The sequence below is a fragment of the Alexandromys fortis genome, unplaced genomic scaffold (assembly GCF_014885135.2).
Source record: "Alexandromys fortis isolate MF-2015 unplaced genomic scaffold, M_Fortis_MF-2015_v1.1 scaffold_91, whole genome shotgun sequence".
NCBI classification, from domain to species: domain Eukaryota; kingdom Metazoa; phylum Chordata; class Mammalia; order Rodentia; family Cricetidae; genus Alexandromys; species Alexandromys fortis.
Genome location: NW_026067968.1, coordinates 2,464,844 through 2,477,963, shown reverse-complemented (window position 1 = coordinate 2,477,963; position 13,120 = coordinate 2,464,844).

Here is a 13,120-nt window from a genome sequence, read left to right as displayed (position 1 = left end):
AATATAAATATGGTATTCATGTATAAAATTCTCAAAAATTATACTCCCTATCAACATAAAATTGATGTTGCATGTTGTATAAAATATAGAAAACAAATCAACAGAGTCTATGTGATCTCAGAAGAGGGTCTTCATCACAGGTGTAATTCTTGATTGGTCCGCACAGCTGGCAGAGCTGAAGGTCAGGTGAGGCCTCCAGCCGCAGACTAGTGAGGAGCAGGAGGCAAACCAGCAAACACTTAGGCTCCCACAATGAACATCTCCTACTTTTCTTATTTACTTATTTAGTGACAAGATGGACAATACTCATCCTTTCTTTACTGTCCTCCCTCAAGCCATTCCCATGGTGAACCCTCTTATTCAGCCTTCTGGTTTGATTCATTTAGTTGTTTGTTCAGTGACATGGTCGTTTTCTATCTGCCATGCTTATCAAGAGTCTATTGTGATAAGATGTGTTAAATATGCGGAAACAGAAAGATACTGAGGTTAAAAATACAAATAAACCAGGTGCTGGTGGCACATGCCTTTAATACTAGCACTTGGGAGGCGGTGGCGGGCAGATCTCTGAATTTGAAACCAGCCTGGTCTGCAGAGATAGTTCATAGATAGTCAGGGCTACACAGATAAACCCACTCTTGAAAACCAAACAAACCAAAACAGAACAGAACAAAAAGCCCAAACAAAAAAAGGGCTCTGAGATGGCTCAGTGGTCATGAGCTGCTCTTGCAGAGGACCTGGGCCTGATTCCTAGCACCCACATAGTGCCTCACAGCTGTCCGTGACTCCAGTCCCTCTCTAGATCTCTGAGGACTCCAGGCATGCGCACAATGCACATATGAATATTTGGCAAAACACGCACATTAGATAAAGTACAATAAAAGAAATCTTTAAAGGCATTTTAAAGCTGAACAAAACTTTTCAGTGATATTTTCCATTTGTCCCCTCTAAGTCAGTCTTTCCAATGTCTGGAAAGATTCTCCATAGAAGCTTCTAGAAACTATCAAAGGGATATTTGTCTGTGGTTTTTGATGCTTTTATTCCCCTTTTTATTGCTCAGATGCACCTCAGAAAACATCTCAAATTCTCCAATGATCTCCGTGAGTTATGGGATGTATACTGTGGAAGAGAAAACGATTTTGCTCAAGCACTGTGCTGTTGCCTGGAATCCCAAAACAAAATGAGAGGAAAAAACACACACACACACACACACACAAAAAAAAAAAAAAAAAAACAAACAAACAAACAAAAAACCCTTCAGTTTCCAACACCTTGTGATACAATGAAGGGTGTGAAGCCCAAACAGGAAGCGGCACATTTGCCGGAAGTTTCCTGTCACCTGCTCCGCCATTCCACCCTTTACAATCTGTGGCCTTCATTAAGCCTTGGCACAAGGGCCTCCGTGGAAGCTGTCACTACTAGCCCTTCCTGTCACTGAGGAAGGTGTCACAGAGAGGTGGGGCCTCAGGTAAGAGAGCAGGAGGGAGAGGAGGTGTAGCAATGGCCCAGGTCGTCCTCCTCCATGGCCTGTGTGTTCATTGATCCAGGGTGTGTGCTGGTCATGCTTAGCAGACTTTAGTTATACAAACCCCTGGTGGAAGGTGGTGCGCATGACTCAAAGTCCTTTAGAGAGGGACAGACCCTACAGACAGAATACATGCTTGTTAAAGGTGGGGTTTATTAGATCAGTTTACACTATATGGTTGAAATAGTCAAACAATACCTGTCTCACGCTGGAGTAACTGCTCTGTGCACAGAACTGGGTGCCTCAGCTGTCCCAGTCTGACACCAAAGATCTGGAGGATCCCCGGTTGGAAGCCAGAAGAGGCTGGTTCTAATATCAGTGAAGGTATCGGCAGCCACAGGGTAGATGAAATTTCCAGTGGGAGTGAAGGCCAAGGGAGTCTTGTCATCTGCACTGCGGTCAGAGGGCAAATCTTCCTCTCTCAGTTACAGCCACCAAAACTGCCCCCACAGTACACCCGCAGGCCACGCAGGTCGTCCTTTACTGAGTGACAGTTCCATCTAACCATCACTGTGATGGGATGAACTCTATCGGTGACATTTTAGGGCAGTCTGCCAAAGCGTACGGCAAGCTAACTGGACCCGGAGTCAGCACCAGAGTTCACCGCGGGAGTGGATGAGGCCTGAGGGGAAGACGGCAGAGATGGAAAGACCTCCAGGGACACCAATCACGGTGAAGATTGGCACAGCATATAACTGCAGTGCGCTTACCGTGTTAACACATACACAGATCTGCAGGCCAAGTGTGGTACGAGGAGGCCAGAAGAAAGCCAATGCAGGCAGGGTGCAAGGAAGCCTGGGCATGGTGGGGATTAGCGCCTAGAATGCGATGCACGGTGGGTTCTCAGCGCATGTCTGAGAAACGAGTCTATCTCAGAGAAAATCGTCTCTGAGGTTCCCGGTTTCGATTGTTCACTAGGCACAAAGAACGAAGCCCCAGTCAAGGCCAACAATGTGTCTGTTATGTGCCCATGTCTGTTTTAGCCCATTCACACAGTAATTATCGGGATGGCTAACAATGGATGATTTATTATAAATATCAGCTCCGCTGCCGGTTAATTCAGAACCCAAACATTTTCCCATTTCCCTCCCAAGGGGAGGAGTCTAGTTAGCGTGTTTCCTATATTATAACTACAAAATTAAATTAAATGAACTGAGTGAATTGCATGGGGGTAAATAAACTAATTTAATTCATGGGATGAAGAATAATACTGAATACATCTATAGTTGAGCAAATACGCCAATTAAATATTTTCTCTTTAGACAGAACAAGCCAATGGTGCCGCCACAACAAAAGGAAATAAGAGAAGAAAAGGAAAAGATGTTTATGCTAATTGCGTGTGGTCCATGTGGGCCCTAGCTCCACCCTGGCTTCTGGCTTTTCTGTCGTCCTGGGGGATTCTGTCATTGGCTCCAGGTACATTTATTTCTTCTCTTAAAGGCATTTATATTTTTAACCATAGATTGAAAGGAATGAGTCTATGAGTTGAAGGGGGCATGGTTTTATTTCTGCAGAAAATATCTAGAAAATGATAAGCTAGACTGTATTTGGATATGTGTAGTGGGGATTCAGGGTTTAGGGTCAAGCAAATCTAAGCTTAAAGCTTTGCTGATGTTCATGGCATCGGGGAGGGAGGACCTTAGGCAGACAGTCTTACCTCTGAAATAAGATGGTCATAGTGACTCCTTCCGGGGACTGGCTAAGGCTCAGTAGGGACAGGGACAGTAAACGCAGAAGGTGGCAGCACACATCCTATCATAGGGGGGTTGGTTCTCTCATCATTTGTTCTTTACCCTGCTCTTTCCTGATCCCCTGGCTGGTGCTAGAAATGGAGGGTGCGGTGATGGGTGGATGGATAGATGGATGGATGAATGGATGGATGGATGGATGGATGGATGGATGGATGGATATGGTGGATGGATGGGTGGGTGGATGGATGGATGGATGGATGGATATGGTGGATGGATGGGTGGGTGGATGGATGGATGAATGGATGGATGGATGGATGGATGGATGGATGGATGGAAGAGACCCTACAAGTCTTCTAGGATTTTATGGTCTAGAGAGTGAGTCAAGGAGGTGTCCATACAGGTAATAGAACACACATTTGATAAGAATGACCTGGAATAAGGGGTTAGAGTTGAACAAGACACCCCACTAGTCTTTTTACCTTGAGAACTCCCTGACAATAATTTGTGTGTAGGGGGGTAGGGGGTCACAATTCTGATCTCTGGCTTTCTCTGTAGTTGATTCTAAGTCTGCACACAGGGGAGTCAGAGAAAGCTGGGGTTCAGGAGTCTGTGTATACTGGTCCAGAGCTCAGCATCAGCATAGAGGGAGGAAGAGAGATGCTGTTGCCAGGGAGTCCTGGATCAACATCTGAGGCTTGGACTGGGCCACCCTAGGCACAAGGGCTGTCCCCTTCCTGAGCCTCAGTTTCCACATCTGTGAGGTGAGAGTCGGGGACATCTTTCTTCAATTCTGGAAGCATATGGGAAGGCTTCTCTGCTGTTAACGAAGCTATGTTTTGATTGAGGGAAATTAATTAATCCCAAGTGGGACACCTGTCAGTGTGAACAATGGCAGGCACTGAAGTTAGTGATGGGTTTGCAGGAGGTGGGGATGGTTGGTCAGAAACGTAGACAGTTTGCAAATCATTTGACCACTGTTATGCTGGGCTGTAGAAGATTCTAGAACAGAGGACAGGGACTTATGGGACTCACCCTGCCCAGTGTGGAGGGTCTGAGAGCCGATCTGAGTTGTCCAGTACTTGAGCAAGAGCATGATCTAGGGTGCAGTCTGGAGTTAATAAACAGTACAAGCTGGGAATGCCCCCTTTTTGGTATTGCTGGACTTGAGGCAGGGACACAGGGGTAGGCTTGCCCCAGAGTAGGCATGGATTGGTAAATTTAGCTAAAAAGTGATTTGGCCCTGGAGATAGGATGACATCACTCAGGCTTTTGGGGAGAACAGTTAGCAGAGATCAGATTTACATCAGAAGTAGAGAGAATGAGAGAGAAGGCGGTAGGTGGGGGTTGTATTGACAGCAACTTCCTAACAGGTGCTAGGAGCTGGTGAGAGAGTGAACAAGGATTGTAGGAACCCAGAAAGAGGCAGAATCACATTTACAAGGATGTAATATTTTGGGTGCTAGGGAGGCAAGAGACCCAACAGGACCAGAGACTGTTGTCCTGAGCCACAGGGGTCCATCTCCAAATCTCAGAGGACCAGAAAGTCCAATTGGTTGGATCTCCTGGGCATGAAGAACCCAGGTAGCCCTGAGAAGAGAAGGTGAGCTAGGGCATAGGGCCCCAGGGAAGGAGATGAACACATGTATTTTTAATGGAGGATTCACCTCTCTCCTACCTAGAGTGCCCTGAGACTCACCTTGAATATTTCTGGGGAGGGAGAGCTCACCAACAATTATCACACCCACAGTGAAACAAAAAAATGTTCAAAAGAGCTTTGTATGGTACCAATAATTTCATTCACATAACTTCCCCAGACAGTTACCTGTGAAATTTCTGCTCTGGGATCTAGCAGCCGTGTAGTCCTTCATGCAGTACATGTTTTAAGGACTGCAGCCAGCTGATAGACACCCCCTTGTATTTTTGGATATCTCCAGTTTGCATCCTGATTGGGGTGGGGTGGGATGCCTCACTTTTGAATCCTGACCCAAAACCCAGCCGGTTCTTGGTTTTGGTTCTATCCACTCTGACGTCCTCCATGCTTAACAGAATCTAGCTTATCCAAAATTCTCCATCAATAAGGACTCTGTGAAGCAGTGAACGAATGAGTGAATTATAATCTTCACTGGAATGCAAATCTGGGCAAAACATGGAGAGGATGATTAGTGGATTGACCGCCAGACATGGCGTGGGCTGAACCTATGCCTCTGTGATCTCCCACCAGGACATTACAGGGACATTTCCTGTTATGTGACTTCCTCAAGGACAGAGCCACATTGCGCGGTCCTCAGAAAGTTTTGGTGACCATCTGCTCTTCTAGTGGCTTTGACACTTTGTCTATCAATACTCAAGGTCAACACCCACTGCTCTTTTTGATCTTCATCAAAGCTGGATTAATAGTTTTGAGCAGCGCACATGTGTCTGGAGCTGTGACAAGGCACTTTACAAAATTAGAACATATTAATTCTGTTCACCACTCTGCCTGATAGAGATTTTATCGCCATCGTCTAGGGTTTAACCCAAAAGAGCCTGTAAATAGCCCCACGTAGGTCACATTGTTCTTGTCCATGGACTCTGACCCTCTTTCTTTGTTTCCGTTTGACTTTTTACAAAGCGGAGGCTCACAGGAAGAGAGGAAAATCGTAGAACCAACCCCCTTGGCTCCTCTATCCACACCCAACTCCAGGGTTTCTTTCTCAACATTTTTGACAGAGGCAACCTTTGTTCAGCTTCTTATCAGACCCTGGCTTTCGTTGTCATAATTTTAAACACTGTTTATTTTCATCTTCTCTTCCTCCCCTTCTCCTTCTCAGCTATGCATATATGTGTGTTAATTCTCTCCTTGTAGGGACAAAATACCTTCGAGAATCATCTTAAGGGAAGAAGGAGTTTATTTGGGTCCATGGTTCAGTTTACATCCTGACGTAATAAGAATGGCGCAGTGGCCTGACCAACTCTTGCCATCACATCACTGTGGATGGGAAAGCAGAGAGCAAGGGACACCAACACCCAACTGGCTTTCTTCTTTGTGTTCAGGCCCAACCCTAAAGCACAGGATGGGGCCCCCTGCATTCAAGACAGCGCTCCTTCCTCAGTTGGAATCTCTCTGGATATCTCCTGTGGATGTGTCCTAGGTCTCCTAGGTGATTCCAAGTCCAATCAGATTGACAATCACGACCTAGCCTGACACGGGCACATCTGTGTGATACACATCTGTAGCAGTACTGACGTGAAGCCTACACCTCACCCATGGGTTTGTTGATGTCTCTGTGCGGTAACAAAACTGATATTCCTTTCACTTAAGGTGGCTTTGGTTTTCAGTTCAATTTTCTTTCCTAAGAAAGAAGACTAAATTTTGAGATGACTAAATATCACAGTTTTCAGGATTAGTTTCAGTACCCTTTGTAAGGTGGCAGCGTAAAGTCTATCAGTAATTACAAAAGCCACTACAGCACCATGTTCAGTAACTGATGTAAACCATTAAGAAACACCCTCCAGCAAATCGTCCTTCCCCACGCAGTCCTGTCAATCATGATGCGGCCTACGGTGCAGCCAGAGTAATTCTCATTCCTGCTGTGTTATACATGGGCTTTGTGAGCTGGGACAGGGTGTTGACCCTTCTCTTCTCCTTGATAACCCCACTCTGATGTGACTTACCAGCTTAGCGACCAGTAGCACCCTGTCAGAGAGCACAGGAAGCCACGTGACACCGTGACTAGGATCTCCTTGGGCTGAGTGACTGTGGCTATGTGACTTTGAGCTGTTAACCCCCACTCTCCTCATCTGTAAGGTGTGGATGTTAAGAGTACCCTTTCTAAGCTCTCAGGAAGCTTGGTCAGCAGCTAGCTCAGGTTCAGCACTTTGAACCATGGCAGGTGCAGGAGGAGAAGGGTGGGCTGTTCAGAACCCTGAACCTCACGTCTCCACCAGGCTTTAAGTCTCACAGAAGCTTGTGGTCTTTCCGCAGGACAGTGGGAGCCAGTCACCCTTTTCCTTCCACCTCCTTCTTAGAGCAGGAGTCACCCTCGCTTTGGGAGTCTCGACATTTTTGCCAAGGGTGAACCTGCCGTAACAGGGGGACATCATTATCTCCACAGGGCAGTGACGTTACCACAGCATGCATTCCACCCCAGAGGTTATCTCCATTTGCTTTGGCTTGGGTTGGTGGGGCTCCCTTTCAAAGCCACTTAAACACTCCTCCCACCAAAATCTTTAAATAAAGGTTTTATGCAGCGGCGTCAATGTCCAACAGTGTTTCTACGGCCTATCTTCTACGCAGGCATTAACCACAGTGAAGTGGAGCAATTAGAATCCTTCACACCTTCAGCTTGTCCGTGTATGCTGTGGAGAGGAGTCCAGTCACAAAGTTCATCACGTTCAAGACAGACGCCATGTAACCAGACAGATCCTTATAGGTCATGCATTTCTTGGAGTGGAGGAGGCTCACTCATGTCACCATGGTATGCAGCCTTAGCTGTACAGGTTTGGCTCAGGTTATCCTTCTGTTACTTTCACACCTGGGGACAGTGGATACTGAACTGTAGGTGGACTCTTCTTTCTCACCCACTAGTTCCTAAATCACTACATGAAGACTTACTATTAATTATAAATGCCGGGCTAATAGCTCAGGCTTCTTACTAGCCAACTCTTACGTACTAAATTAATTAATTTATATTAGTCTACATTTTGCCACATGGTGTTACCTCTCTTTCATCTTGCACCTCCTGTTTCCTCCCATGTCTGGCTGGTGACTCCTCTGTCTTGCCCTTCTTCTTCCCAGTGTCGTTAGTCTGATTCTCTCCCCTAACCTTATCCTGCTCAGACATTGGTCAGTCAGCTCCATTATTAAACCAATCACAGCGACATATATTCACACAGTGTAAAGGAATATCTGCTAGACTGTGGTTCATCCTACAGTGTACTGAGGATTTAGTGAGCTGGGCTTATTAGGTGTCGTGAGTTTATTAGATTGTAGGTCTACATTGGCTGTGGTCTGTGAAGCACTTCTGGAGCCCAGGCTTCTTTCTGTGTGCTAGCGTGTCACACAAGAAGCCTAGCCATGTCGAAGCTGTACTCCATACTCAGAAATGCTGTCATGTTTGTCATCCACCCACTCTAGGAGTGTGTCTGACTCCATGCTGTGTGTGTACAGTGCACTGGAAATGGATGCCCTCCATAACCAAGACAGATACAGTCCGGCTTCAGAGATCAAGTGGGTAGGTTACCAACAAAAGAAAACACTGTGTCATGAAGAATTCAGTGTAGAAAGCCAAAGCAGTTTTGGGGCTCAGAGTGATAATATGTGAGTAAGGACATGGACCCAGTGACCTGTACCTAGTAAAATTAAACCCAGGATCTCTGGGGGGGGGGTCCATACAAAGAGGTACAATCAGAGGTGTGGGTGTGGATGGCCCCACCATGACTGTATCTAGGACATGGAGAGTCACACTGCAAGGTGACTGGAACACATAAGCCAGTGTACCCAGTGAGGCCTGTGTGCTCAGAAGCAAGGTCTGCATTCTTTCCACACTTTTTTTTTTTTTTTTTTTTTTTTTTTTTTTTATGGAAGGGCATCAGGAACAATCTGGCAAAGTCTACCAGCCCAATGTACCCCTGGTGACATTAGATGTTAAATTCTCATTGTCCCGCAGAGACCTAACTTTTCCACACAGAGAACAGTAACATGGCTGAGACTTATGGATCTCAGCCTGGCATTCAAGACTTCTCTTTTGGTTTTCTACCCCACCTCACTTGGCTTGGAAGTCCATGTTGTATCCTTCGCAGATTATAGATTCCACGTCCAGACCAGTTACAAAGACACCATCTTCGTGTCTGCTGTCTTTGGTAGTAACCCAAGGTTAGTCACCATCCGACCCACATCTCAGCCACTCAGCGGACAGTTCACTTGTCCTTCAAGAATGCCAGGAGTGCTTCCATACTTGGGCCTTTGTGCTTGATGTCACCTGGGGTGCCTAGACCTAAAGGTCTTGGGGATCTTTCGTACAGGGTCACTGCTTAAATGTCAGCTCTTTAGAGAGACTCAGTCCACTGTACTGACCAAAGTTCACCCTCCCACACATCACTCTGCGACCTGAAATGGCTTTGGTTTCTGCACTAAGTTCTGCCTGATACAGTAATTCTCCCTTTTGTTGATTGCTCGCCCTGCCCTACTTTCTGTGAAATCAAAACTTCATCTGTTTTATTCATAGACGGGGTCCATATCCAAGGCCCCGTATAGACATAATAGGAGCTCAAAAATACTCCTAAGTAAATGGATGAGCCTGAGATCACCTATAAGTTCAGTCTCTGTCTGGCTAGACTTCTTGTGTGACATGAATACCCAGCCCAGCCTTCCCGTTGTCAAAAAATATCAAGTGTGCCCCCTGACTCCTATCAAAGGTGTGTGCTCTGGAAGCTTCATTTATTTTTCTTTCTTATCTTTTTTAACAGGATCTCAGAATCTATTTTTGTTTACTGGTCTCAAATTCCAACTCAACCCTTTGGGAGCTGAGCACTTCACTGCCAAAGTTCTCAACCATTTAAACTCTATCCTGACTTGGGGGGAAATAGATCACAACTGCTCTAGCAGCCCCACCCAGCTGGCAAGATGTAGCTAAGAAAGCATCAGCGAAGGGGGTGTAGACAACACGTACCATGGCAAAGAGGGCAGGGACAGGGTAAGCACACGTGACATATATAGATACAGTCGAAACAAAGGACAGACCTCCAAGGCAGGTGCAGGGTCAAGCACAGATCTGGACATATAGTTGGTTCGTTCAGATATCACTCTGGACAGTGGTCACCATAGTGACAGAGGAATTATCAAACATGATACACAGACAAGGTCATGGTGAGCTTCATGGAAGGTACATGAGAGGCTGCCACATGCCATCAGACAAGGAAGCTAGCAAGAAGGCAGGATGGGGACCAGAAAATAGGAGATTGCCAGTAGACAAGAAAGGTCTCTTCTCCCATTGTCCAGACTTCCCCTTGTAGCTACTACAACAAAAGCACCAGGTGCTGGGTGGTCCTCCATCTCTCTAGGCATTTTGTGGAACCCCTAAGAGGCACAATCAGCCAGGATATATACATCTGTTTTAGGGGGCACTCATGAAGAAACCGAGGTTACTGTGGTCTGGGCCACTTACGATACCTCCTGAGTATAAAATGTCAACATTTCACCAAGACTCCTTATTTGACCTCGAACTTTGGTGTCTTTAGATCCAAATAAGAACAGTGGCCGTGTATCCAGGCTTCAGTCATCTCAACCAGACCTCAGTGTCTCAGTGGGCACAGGCCTGGCAGCCAAACTCTACCAGTGACAATGAAAGATCATGGTCGCTAACTAACTGTTCAACACAAGCCTGTTAGTCATCTCAAGTTCTGACAAAGGCCAGGTCCCCACATTCCCTGCATTCTGAGTACTTCCAGGGTTGTGTCTATCCTAAGGGCCAAGCCACTGCTTTTAAACTTACCTTCCAAGGTGTATAAGGAACTCTGCCTCCCTCCTCCCTCCTGCTTTCTCTCAGCCCTGTTCCAGTCATTAAGAGCCTGGGCCAATTAAGTATGGTATTTTTTGTTTGTTTGGTTAGTTTTTTTTTTTTTTGGTTTTTCGAGACAGGGTTTCTCTGTGGCTTTGGAGCCTGTCCTGGAACTAGCTCTTGTAGACCAGGCTGGTCTCGAACTCACAGAGATCCACCTGCCTCTGCCTCCCAAGTGCTGGGATTAAAGGTGTGCGCCACCACCGCCCAGCTGGGCCAATTAAGTAATCCACTTACAATCACACCGGCCTCCCAGCTCTCTCTCCCTCCCTCTGTGTGTGTGTGTGTGTGTGTGTGTGTGTGTGTGTAAACTAGTTAGAAAGTGAACCACCTATCAAGCTGCACACCCCATCCCTCCTTTCATTCTAAGCATTGTACTGACCCCGGATGATAAATGCAGTTAGTCTGCGCCCAAGCCTCTGAGAAACTCATATATAGCAGGCGCCTTGGATGCAGACATAGAAACCTTTAGAAATGCATCATGGGCCATGAAGGCAGATGAATCCGGGTATCTTGAATGAAAGCAGGGAACAAACCCAGCTCTGAAGGGGGCAAGCCCAGGAAGGCCTCCAGGGGCAGGTGAGCTAAACTAAAGACTTACTTTTTGAGTTAAAAACAAGGCCGGCATTTGGGCAGAGGGCTGCACACACAAAGACAGGGACCTGGTTAACAGGATGGATCCCACTCTGTCAGCTGGCACTGGAGACGGAAGATAAAAGGGTCACGGAAGTCTGGTCCCTCTGGGATGCACTGGGCACCCTATCCTGCATCTGTTGCCAGGAATGGGGTAGACCCAGCAAGGCGTAGGCAGTGAAAGGGTTATGGCGGCCGGTCTCCAGGCCTTGTCAGAACTGGATGCTCGGATTGTGAGGCTCTGAACAGCTGGGTGCCAGGTGGCTCAGGACTGCAGGCCCCCGCGTTCCTGGGTAAATTCAGAACAGCTGAGCATCCCTGGACCTCTCCTGGAGGCACATTGTCCACACAGGCTTCCCTTTGGCAGCAAAATCGACTTTCATTCTTGAGAGCTATGGGGATTTGGGGCAGTTCACAAAGCCTGCCCCTTCTTCTCCCTCCATTCATTAATTATTGTCGTTGGGAACTTGTATTTATCAGGCACCGAGCACAGGTTTTGGGGAGAGATAGACCAGTGTGCCATGTTCCCCGATCTGATACGATTCTGCTCTAAGAAGAAGTAGCAGGCCCACGGACCTTAGTTAATTAGGGATTCAGAGCTTGCCATCCAGAGATGGTTGATAAACAGCTCTAAGCATTATTATCTCCTCCGCCAACTGAGCAGTTGGCCGCCTCCCTGCCAAGCCACCAGCCCCTGGGAGAGGAGCGGTTCCCTCGCAATGCTAACAGAAACTGATCCTCCCGGGCAAGGCTCTGCTGGGCAATGGCAGACAGAGCCAGGCTGTAGAGGGTTTTCTATCTCCATCTCCGGTCCTTCCCCACATCCTCCTTTCTCTCACCTATCAAATGGGGCCAAGAGCAGGTCCTCGGCACACTGTGGGGAATGAGGTCACAAGGTCCAGGAGAATGCCACAAACAGCAGATGAATTCAGCTTCACAAATGCTGGAGGACAATGGCTTCGGGAAGATTCCTCCACGTTTTTCTCTCTCCTTGGGATCTTTGTGTCCAGGTCACTCATAGGGGAAATGACAGTTGTGGGGACCCATGGAGACTCACCGTGGAGGGGTAAACCAGCAGGGCTTAGCATCTTGGCTTTTGAGATAGTCAAAATCCAATCCAGTTTGGATTAAAGCCATTCGGTCGCTACTTAAAACACAGGGGAAACAAACCTGCCATGACTTTACCAGCCTCTTGGTCCATCAGACAACAGGACGGATGAAACTGAGCAGGAGGAAAGTGGGAGATGCTGGTGGGACCTTGGAGATGTGCAAATGCAGGACCGAGGGGAGAAAGACAAGTTTAATAAATCCATTTGATAAACAGTGCTAGGCTTTCAGCTTTCTCCCCTCTCTGAAAACATCTCAAGTCAGATGACAGCCAGCTCCACAGGAAGTCAGCAAACAGGCAGCATCCTTTCATTTTTAAGGGTGTGATGGAGGGTTACAAGGTGTGGCGCCCTGGTCAGTTGCTCTGCCATCACAGACAGTATTGGGAAACAGCCTTTTTTTTCCTGTCCCTGGACAAGACTCTTGAGGGAAGATGGGCCTTGGAAGCCAAGTAACCACCTACAAGAGAGGGCACCCTTCCTGCTTCAGCCTTCTGGGCTGTGGGAGCCAGTGACCTTCCAGGTCTTTCCCTTGTTCTGGTGCCTGTGAACACCCTAGCCCTCTGTATGTCTTTGCAGACCAAATAACCAAATGATAAAAAATGCTCAGAACATGTGTGTAGAAGTACA